Source organism: Hibiscus syriacus, unplaced genomic scaffold (genome assembly GCF_006381635.1).
Source record: "Hibiscus syriacus cultivar Baekdansim isolate YM2019G1 unplaced genomic scaffold, ASM638163v2 tig00117034_pilon, whole genome shotgun sequence".
In the NCBI taxonomy this organism is placed as follows: Eukaryota; Viridiplantae; Streptophyta; class Magnoliopsida; order Malvales; family Malvaceae; genus Hibiscus; species Hibiscus syriacus.
In genome coordinates, this window is record NW_024063533.1 from 3,400,832 (window position 1) to 3,410,861 (window position 10,030).

The window sequence follows — 10,030 nt, forward strand, 5'->3', positions numbered from 1 at the left end:
ATTAAAATCACCTATTTTTATGGTGTCCTAATCGCACCTTAAATTATTGGTGGCGACTCCTAACATTTCAAAAATTCCTTTTAAAAAGAAAAACCCCCGAGTCGATATTAGTCTTTCCCCTCCTGGGCGAAAAACGGTGTCGACAGCTTGGCGACTCCGCTAGGGAAGTTTTTTTTAAACCAACTTGAGATTTGAGCCACGAGTTGGTTACCCTATATTTAGGATTTTGGAAATTATGAGTTCAATCTTATTTTAATTTACAGTTCATTATGTTATTTCAAATAAAAATAATTCTCTATGGTTAATGCTTACATTTCTGTGAATTTATTTAAGATTGTTGCATATCATAGCTCTAAACCCGAACTCCAACCATGTTTACCTAAGTAGGGAGAAACATCATACCTCACGAGGAACAGCGGGCTTCCTTGTGTGGGTCTGATAAAGTATCTCTGGAAAGCATCCTAAGTTGTCTATCTGGATATCAGATCCGAGGTACGCTTTTAGTTGTGTGATCTCCTCAGATGAATCCGATTCGCAAGTCTGTAATGGGCTAGAATTGGAGTCAGCTATAGCATGTTGTAAAGATGGCTTGTGAACCCTTTTCTAGAACCGACCACATGTAGGGAATTTAGTAAACCTACCCGTTAGAGCCATGTGGATAGCCTAGGAGAATTAGTCCGCACGTGTTTAGGACTTTTAATTGCCTTTGTACGCTTATTTTTCAGTCTTAACTTTGTGTCATATTTAATTATTGTTTCTAAGATTACATTTCTTTGACTAATCATTTCAACTGACTTGATTTTTTTTTCTACTACCATTGATTTCCTTTTTGTCTGGTCTTGTGTTTTGTTGCATTTTTGCACGGACATGATATATCATTCATAGGTATTGATCCCTTAAATAACTGATCTTTTAGAAGCTTCTTGAAAAACAATGCCCACCCACAGTAATATCTTTCATTAGAATCGGAAGAATTTCAAATATACTCTACGTAAGCGTCAAGAGAGAGTCTACCTACTAAGGAGACAAGCCATACATCGACTTGTTGAGATAACAAGGTAGACTCAAAAAGATTTATGAAAGCAGGAGATGAAGTAGAAGCTTTGAAGATGATACAGTACCCAAATGCTTACAGGAGCTGGACAACTTGAAGATGAACCAGGTTTTTTTTCCTTGTTGCATTTGCATCCCACATTTTGCATTCCACATTTTACACTTTTGTATTTGCATGTGTATCTTTGCATATTTACATTAGCATATATACATTGTACATTATATGGTATACATTGCATCTCAACGTGCATTAATCACGGATCCTAGGAGTAACTTGCATGGAATTTTGTGATAAAAGTCTTGAGGAAGGATGAAGTCGCCCCATTCATATCCAAAAAGGATTGAGAGTTATGAACGTGATGTTAGCACTGTCTAAAGTTCGAGGCACATCATTGAGATATGTGGGGAACTAAAGAGCAAGGTTCAGAATAACCCAGGAGTATAAACCTTTAATAATGAGATATCCTGGTGTGAACCAAAAAATTTCTTTCATCCACCATGAAACCTTATTGCACTGGCTTTGTCCTGTTTGAACGTGTTTTTGTTCTTTCTTTATTTTCTCAATAAATATTTTTTTATTGAACTTATGTCATTTTCCAAGGTCATGAGCAATAAAAAAATCAAAATGTAACAATCTCCATACCGGGTTAGTGATTAAATTGTGAGATTTAAAATTCAGTGATTCAAATTGGATGAATTGAAAAGTTCAAGGACTTGATTGAAATGTTTTGTGTAGGATCAATTAGCAAAGAAGAAGGAATTAAAAGGACAAATGAGTGTTTTAATAAAGGAAACAATTAAATATTAGTTGAGGATATTTTATACCCACGTGGAAGCTATAGGGGAAAACCAAAGTTTCCAGATTTCTCTTCTTCCTCATTCTTCTTCTCCATCGTGAAGCCAAGCTAAAGGTGAGTTTTCTTGTTGATTAAATTCTTGATGAATTTAAGGTTTCTTATTGATCATTAGATGATAGCTAAGCTTAAAGAAAGCTTAGGTTATCTTAAAAATCAAAGGATGATAAAGTTAGGGGAGATTAAAGATTAGGAGTTATTGAATGAAATCTTGGAATAGTGTTCATAATAAGAATTGGAAGTTGGATTTGACTTGTCATCAAGCTAATTAAGAAGTATGAGGTGTTAGAATTTAATTTAGAACACGTTGCAAAGTAAGTGTAATTCTTGAATTACATATAAAGGATAAAATTTGGAGGTTAAAGAAGTTATTATTGAGTAGAAACGAGTTTTAATAACATGTAGATGAACTACGAATATGTAAGGAAGGAAATATGAAGTGTCGAGATGAAAATGAAGAAATTTCGTGCATAAAAAATGTGATTTCTGGGCTAGGGGTATTGATACCCATTCAAAAGGTATTGATACCCTCTCAAATGAAAAGAATCACAGAATGTCATAAGGGTACCGATACCCCCTAGTTGGGTACCGATATCCTCCTGAATGAAAAAATGGCAGAATGCAGTAAGGGTACCGATACCTCCAGGGGTGTATCGATACCCCCTAAAGGAAAAATGAAATATAAATTCGTTAAATTTGTTTAAGTTATTAGAAGTTAATTGCAAGGTTTAGGCATCTGATAATCATTTTGAAAAATTATATTTATGTAGATTCAAGGCCTAAATAAGTTCCAGACCAATTGCCCAATAAGATCGATCGAGGGAAAAACAAATAAATATAGGTGAGTGCATATGCATAACATGATTATAGTAGTGCATCTAGTTCTAGACTTGTGATAAGTCTAGATTCAATACATTGATGAATGATTCATTTCATATTATGAAACGTAATAGAAATTCATACTATGTGCATTGTGTAATATGTTTTAAATGAATATGTATGCAAAGTTATTGAGCTATGTGATGAAGGTAAGGAAATGATATGTCTATATGATATACTATGTAAATTGAGAAAAACCCATGTTATATAGATGAGAACTATAGGTATAGTTGGCATGCTAGTTGGCATGCCAAGAGTAGAGGGTCTACGCGGTCCTTCTGGACATATATGTATTCTTTGGAACATGTATGAGGTCTTTTGAGACACATATTTGGTCCTTAGCATATGTATATAATTCTTAAGGAATTTTCTATGTGGTCCTTTGGGACATCTTATATGGCACTTCGGTGCAATTTTACGTGGCACTTCGGTGCATTTATATAAGCTGTGGTGACAGCATAATGCACAACCTCATATTACTCACATACCTTAGGTTCTCAGTATGGTATCATGGGCCAATAAACTTATTACTGTGAATTCATGAATGTTAAATTAATATGCTTATGTGTAAGAAACATGGTTATGGATATTGCACTGATTAAATACATATTCTCATTGCACTTTATCTCATTATGGCGTTTTCATTACATTTCCTTGTTATTATTATATTGCCTCACTAAGTCGATAACTTAGCGTGTGAGTGTTTCACACGTAGGATCCAAGAAGTAGAAGAGACAGATTAAGCAATTGGACAACATTACTCCTGCAACTATCAGATCAGAAGTAACTTAATCAGTAGGTCATTTTGTTATGTAAATGAATGTTGGCATGTAATCAAATGGTAAAGTTGTGTATGCTCTGAGTATTTTGATAAACTTGTATTAACCAATATGTATTATCGTATTTTAGTTATATAAGTCCAAATGTTTTTATTATTTTGTTAAGAATATTGTTTTAAAAAGTCAATGTGACATCTCGGACTCGTATCCGGGTCGGGTACGGGATGGCGATGTTACACAAAATCATATACATATAAAAATGGAAACTAGTTCACCTGTTAAAAAATCATTTATTTTATTATTGGTAGTTGTTGAACTATGTTTCGATATAACAATTTAAGGCAAAATGATTTTTGGACTTGAATTGAATTTACAAAATGTATTTGGACTTAATTGAATTTATTCAAAATTTACAAAAATAATTCAAAGTTCTTTTAATTTAAAATTGAGCACAAAAATGTTTTTATGAATAGTAATTTACTATTTGAACAGTAACCCGAGGCTCAAAATTCCAGTATGTAAAAGGGGAACCGATTCCCCCCAAGGGGGTACCGATTCCCTCACTGTTCATCAGCTCAACGGTCATAATATTTGAATATTATGAAGGGGTATCGATTCCCTATGAAGGGGTACCGATTCCCCCCATTCTGGGCAACCTTTTTGAGTATAAAAATCATCCCCAAACGGCTCCAAAACATTCCCAACGGCTATATACGACTTCAAACTCATTCCAAGCTATAAATACAAGCTGAGGACACTTGAAGAAGCAAAAAAGAGAACAACTATCCAAGCAATCAAACACAAGAGAAGAATTTTTCATTCTTATTTCATCTTTCTCTTGTATATATTTTGTTCTTGTGAGCTCAATCTTGTAAACACCTACCTTAGAGAGGTTTTCTTGTTTACATTTATTATCATTTTGTAAAGGGGAAAGGTTCTAGCTTAGCCCGTGTAAAAGCTAGGGAAAGGTTCTAGTTTAGCCCGGAAAAACTAGGGAGTTTGTAAGGTTACTCTTTATCCTCAAAAGAAAGAACAAATTAGTGAATTTGTTGGAAAATCCTTAGTGAGGAGCTAAGGTAGTGGACGTAGACTTTGATTGAGAAAGTTGAACCACTATAAATCACTGTGCAATTCTCTATCTTTCAATCTCCTTACTCCCTAAACACAAAACCGTTCCGACCCCTCTTTGCAAATCGTTCCGGTTGTCGTTTCGAGCTTCCGAAAATCCTGACAGTAGTCGACATGGTAATTACAAAAGGTAAAGTAAATTTTTAATCCTTTTTATTTTCAGTTTATTATAATCAATTTAATAAAATCAAAATCTTATCAAATATTATAATTAATATAAAATACAACATAGATAATCGTTAATTGATCGAATGATTTAAAATAATCATATTATTACATCTTATGTGAGTTCAAATTTTAACATTTATCTTGAGAATATAATACATTTCCACTTGATTAAAAAAATATAAATACAACAATACAACATATTTATGCACACAAATATAAAATAAACACGAATAAAAAATAAAAATAATAATAAATTATATTTATTTATATATTGGGCATAATAATAAGACCTTCACTAATTTTAATGTTGAATCCTCTTTGCTAAATTGAGTAAAATATTTAATGAAAAATATTGTAGAGACGAATAGATTTCAAAATGCCTCATCAGTTGCAACACTCACATCTACAATAGTATATATGGTAAACTACACGTTTACTATCTCAACTATTACTTTTATTTTGTCTGATTATTCAACTAGTTTTTAAGATTATATCCAACATTTAGTTTTGGTAACATTTTGACCATCTATCGTTAAAAATTAACAGTGATATTGATTATTCAATTTCTTTAAATAAAATTAAAAGAATAACTCACCAATTTTCGTATAACTTCCCCTCTCAAACACAATTTCTTGATATTATTTATTTATAACCACAAATCTCTATTCCACCCTTACGTTTAATGTGACCTTGACTCACCCAATTCACCTCTATATAAATCTCTATCAGGTCCTAATATTTGTGCAATCCAAGATTCTGATATATCTCAAGTTTCTAAAAGCAAATGAAAATCAATCATTTGTTCATCCATGAATCAACTTCCAAAATGCGAAGCAAATTATATGTCACCCACTCCCTTGAGTTTCCTGAAAAGAGCCAGCTCTGTTTACTCTAATCGAACTTCCATCATCTACGGGAACACTCGTTTCACCTAAAGTCAAACCTACATGCGTTGTCGTCGTCTCGCTTCCTCTCCTATCCCTCTTAATATCCACAAGAACGACGTTGTAAGTTTTTTCTTTAATTTATTCTATCATTAATTCATGCATGTTTTCATTAGATTTTGACATATAGCAAACTGAAACGTATGACATCCATTTGCAAGTATCTGTTCTGGCTCCCAATGTTCCAGCCATATATGAGATGCATTTTATTGTTCCTATGGCTGGAGTGGTGCTCAACAGTGAACACCCTTAATGCCAGGCTCGATGCCAAGAACATCGCTACCCTTCTTCGTCACTTCGAGTCCAAGGTATTATTCGTCGATTATCAATATGTGTCGGTGGCATGGGAAGCTCTTTGGTTGTTGATGGCTGAGTCTCAACGAAATCAGGTTTTAATTCCGTAGGTGATTGTCATATATGATATAGACTCACCTACTGGTGTTCGACTTGGTGAGTTAGAATATGAGCAGTTGATCCAAATGGGGGATATGAAATTCTTCCCGAATGATATTTAAGATGAATGAGATCTTATTTCGCTCAACTATACGTCCGGAACAACATCAGAATCGAAATGAGCTGTTTATAGCCATAGAGGTGCTTATCTGAGTACTTTAAATTTGGTTTTGGGTTGGAAAATGGGAGTTAAGCCTGTATATCTATGGTCCCTCCCGATGTTTCATAGCGATATGTGGATCTTCACTTGGGGAGTCGCCACACGTGGTGGGACTAACGTCTGTATGAACAACAACACCACGTACGACATATACCGTAGCATCACTTCTCACAAAGTAACGCACATGTGTTGCATACCCATCATCTTCAACATCCTTCTCGAGGCCAAACCACATGAGCCTAGCGAGGTTACCTCTCAAGTGCAAGTACTCACTGGTGGTGCACCCCCTCCAGAGTCACTTTTTGAGAAAATAGTATTCCTCGAATTCCATATCACACTTCTATAGCCTAACAGAGGCCACTGACCCTGCCCTGGTGTACAAGTGGCAAGCCAAATGGAACAATCTCTCGCGTAATATCCAGGCAATTTCAAAGCACGAAAAGGGATCATCATATTGACATTAACGGATTTCGATGTGAAAAACATCGAAATCATGGAAAGCGTACCCCATTATTGTAAAACAATGGGGGAGATTGTACTTCACGGAAGCAGCATCATGAAAAGGTATTTAAAAGACCCAGAGGCTACATCCAACGCTTTTAAGAAAGGGTGGTTCATCACCGGAGACATGGGCGTTATACATACCGATGGATACCTGGAAATAAATGATAAATCAAAGGATGTCATCATTTCCGGTGGTGAAAACATCAGCAGCGACGAGTTGGAGTCAGTTCTTTATAGGCATCCAAGAGTCCTAGAGGCAGCAGTAGTAGCAATGCCTCACCCACGGTGTGGGGAGAGTCTTTGAGTATTTGTAGCTGTTAGAGAGAACGAATGTGGGCGGAAAGACGACGTGACAAAAGCTGATATCATTACTTACTGCCGTAAAAATTGTTAGGAATCATGGTCTTTCCCGCTTCGTGAAGTTAAGATAGACACTTAGAGATTAAGGATAATAAAAAGAGCATAAAAGTATAATTCTCCAATTTGGAGTTTCTTCCACTATGCAAAAGAATAGTATGATTACAAGGACGTGTTCACAAAATTTGACTCACACTCGGTGGCTCACTCAAAATTGAGGATAAAGACTTCCCAAGCTATATCTCTTCTCTCTCAAAGAGGCTCTCTAATTCTCTAGTTTCTCACACTAAGAAGCATACTCTCTTAGTGTTTTGGATTTTTGGATGGTTAGAAATGAAGTCTCTCACCCCTATTTATACTACTCCACCTCAACAATGAATAGTGGAGATTAATTACATCCAAGGGTAGAGATTAATTATCTAGAATACTCCATACACTCTAAGAAGTTTTACACTCTTCCACTCCTTTCCATATTCTTCCATACTCTTCCATAAGGTTCCACACATCTCTAAAATATTCCAGAGGATTTCACACTCTTCCACCAGCTTCTAGAGAGTTCTACACTTCTCTAGAGTTCTTCGGAATGTTCTAGAAAATTCTACACTTTTCTAGAAAGCTCTAGAATTTTCTAGAACCTCTCCAATTAAGGAGAGATCCAAAAAATTTCCCCCTCTCGACTTAATTAGGAGGTAGTAGCAAGTCGGCACCTTGAAAACAATCTTCGAACTTCTTTTTCGGTATTTCCTTGGTCATCATGTCTGACCAATTCTCATATGTGTGGACCTTGTCAATATGTATTTATTTTTCTTCGAGAACTTCTCAGATCCAATGATATCTAATGTCTATGTGCTTTGTGCGGGAATGAAATGTTGAATTCTTTGCAAGATAAATTGCACTCTGATTGTCACACTTTAAGACATACATTTCTTGATCCATTCCAAGCAACAAATTCTTCATCCACAACATCTCATTGCAAGCTTCAGTAGCCGCGATGTACTCTGCCTCAATAGTGGACAATGCAACACATTGTTGTAGCTTTGATTGCCATGAGACAACTACCTTGCGAAAGTAGTTAGGTATCCCGATGTTGATTTTCTTGAAACAAAATCACCGACCCAGTCTGTATCTGTGTATCATTCCAACACAGGTTTTTCTTTCCCAAAGAAAAAATACCTTTTGGAAGTTCCTCGTAGATATCGGATGATCCATTTGGCTGCAACCTAATTTTCGTTCCCTAGGTTGGCCAAGAAACGACTCACGACTCCAACTGCATAGGCGATATATGGTCTTGTGTATATCATTGCATACATAAGACTGCCTACTACAGATGAGTATAGAATTACCAAGGCGATATATAGGCCAATAATTAATATATCGTGAACATAGAGAAGAAGTATAAGAAAATCGCCATTTGCATACCTTTTTGTGAAGACATAATTTCCATATTTTTGAAATCATGTTCTGCCATGAAAGAGTCAAATTTTTTGTACCACTGCCTTGGTGTTTGCTTAAACCCTTATAGACTTTTAGTCGGATGACACACTAGATTTTCTTTACCTGGAACTTTGAATCCCTCAGGCTACTCTATGTAAATTTCATCCTCTAGATTGCCATGTAGGAACGTCATCTTAACATCGAGCTGTTCAATCTCCAAATCTTGCACGGTTGCTAAGCCAATGACCATTCGAATGGATGACATCTTTACCACGGGAGAGAATATTTCTTCAAAGTCTATACTTTTTTCTTGTCTGAATCTTTTGACAACCAACCGAGCTTTATAGCGAGGCTTTGAGCTACTATCTTCGATCTTGATCTGATATACCCACTTATTCTTCAAGGCTATTTTCCCTTTTGGTAGCTCCATAAGATCATAAGTACGATTCTCATGCAATGATTGCATATCTTTTTGTAGGGCTCTTCTCCACTCTTCTTTATGACTATCACTAATTGCTTCTTTATAGCTTTGAGGCTCCCCCTCATCAGTGAGCATAATATACTCATCTATATTATACCAAGTAGATGGTATTCTATCTCTCGAGGACCAGCTCGGTTCTGGTGCTGTTGGAGAGCTAGATTGAGGCTCTTCCTGAGCTGGTTCATCATGAGTCTCCTAGTTGCTTTGCTCTAACATACGTTCACAATTTTTAGCATCGTTGTTTTCTTGTATATTATTATCCTCACGTCAAACTAGAGTAGGTTCGGCGTTCTTGTTGCTTCTCATTCTTGGCCTTTCTGAATTTTTGATATCTTTGATTGTTTGGATTTCGAAGAAAACAACGTCTCTGTTGTGGACAACCTTCTTATTGACTGGATCCCAAAGGCAATAACCGAATTCATCCTTAGGTGAAGGAAGGCAGATACATTCCTTCATCTTTGCGTCAAGCTTGGCTCTCTCATCTTTGGGTATGTGAACAAATGCCCTGTGCCCGAATACCTTGAGATGTATAAAGCCCTTTTGCCCGTTCAGACTTCTTCTAGGATGCCCCCGTTCAAGGAAACTGATAGTGTAAGGTTGACAATGTCAACCAGACTTCTCTGTAATGTAATGTAATAGAAGAATCACAGTCCGGCGACCAGACGAAAGAGATATGAATTCAATTCGTCTGGGTCGAAGGCGCAAAGTTCATCATTCAGTGGTGGGGTCTTCATGGGCCTCGCCCGTAGATTTTGATAGCTTGGATGCAAAATGATTTGGGTAACTTAACATGAGAGAACACACATCGAACTCATTCTTCAATAGTTTTATTCATT

The 10,030-nt window shown here is 36.0% G+C and overlaps 1 pseudogene; it reads left to right on the forward strand.

Moving 5' to 3' along the window:
* Nucleotides 1–5,670: 5,670 nt before the first annotated feature.
* Nucleotides 5,671–7,250, forward strand: LOC120196595 (annotated as a pseudogene).
* Nucleotides 7,251–10,030: the final 2,780 nt, after the last annotated feature.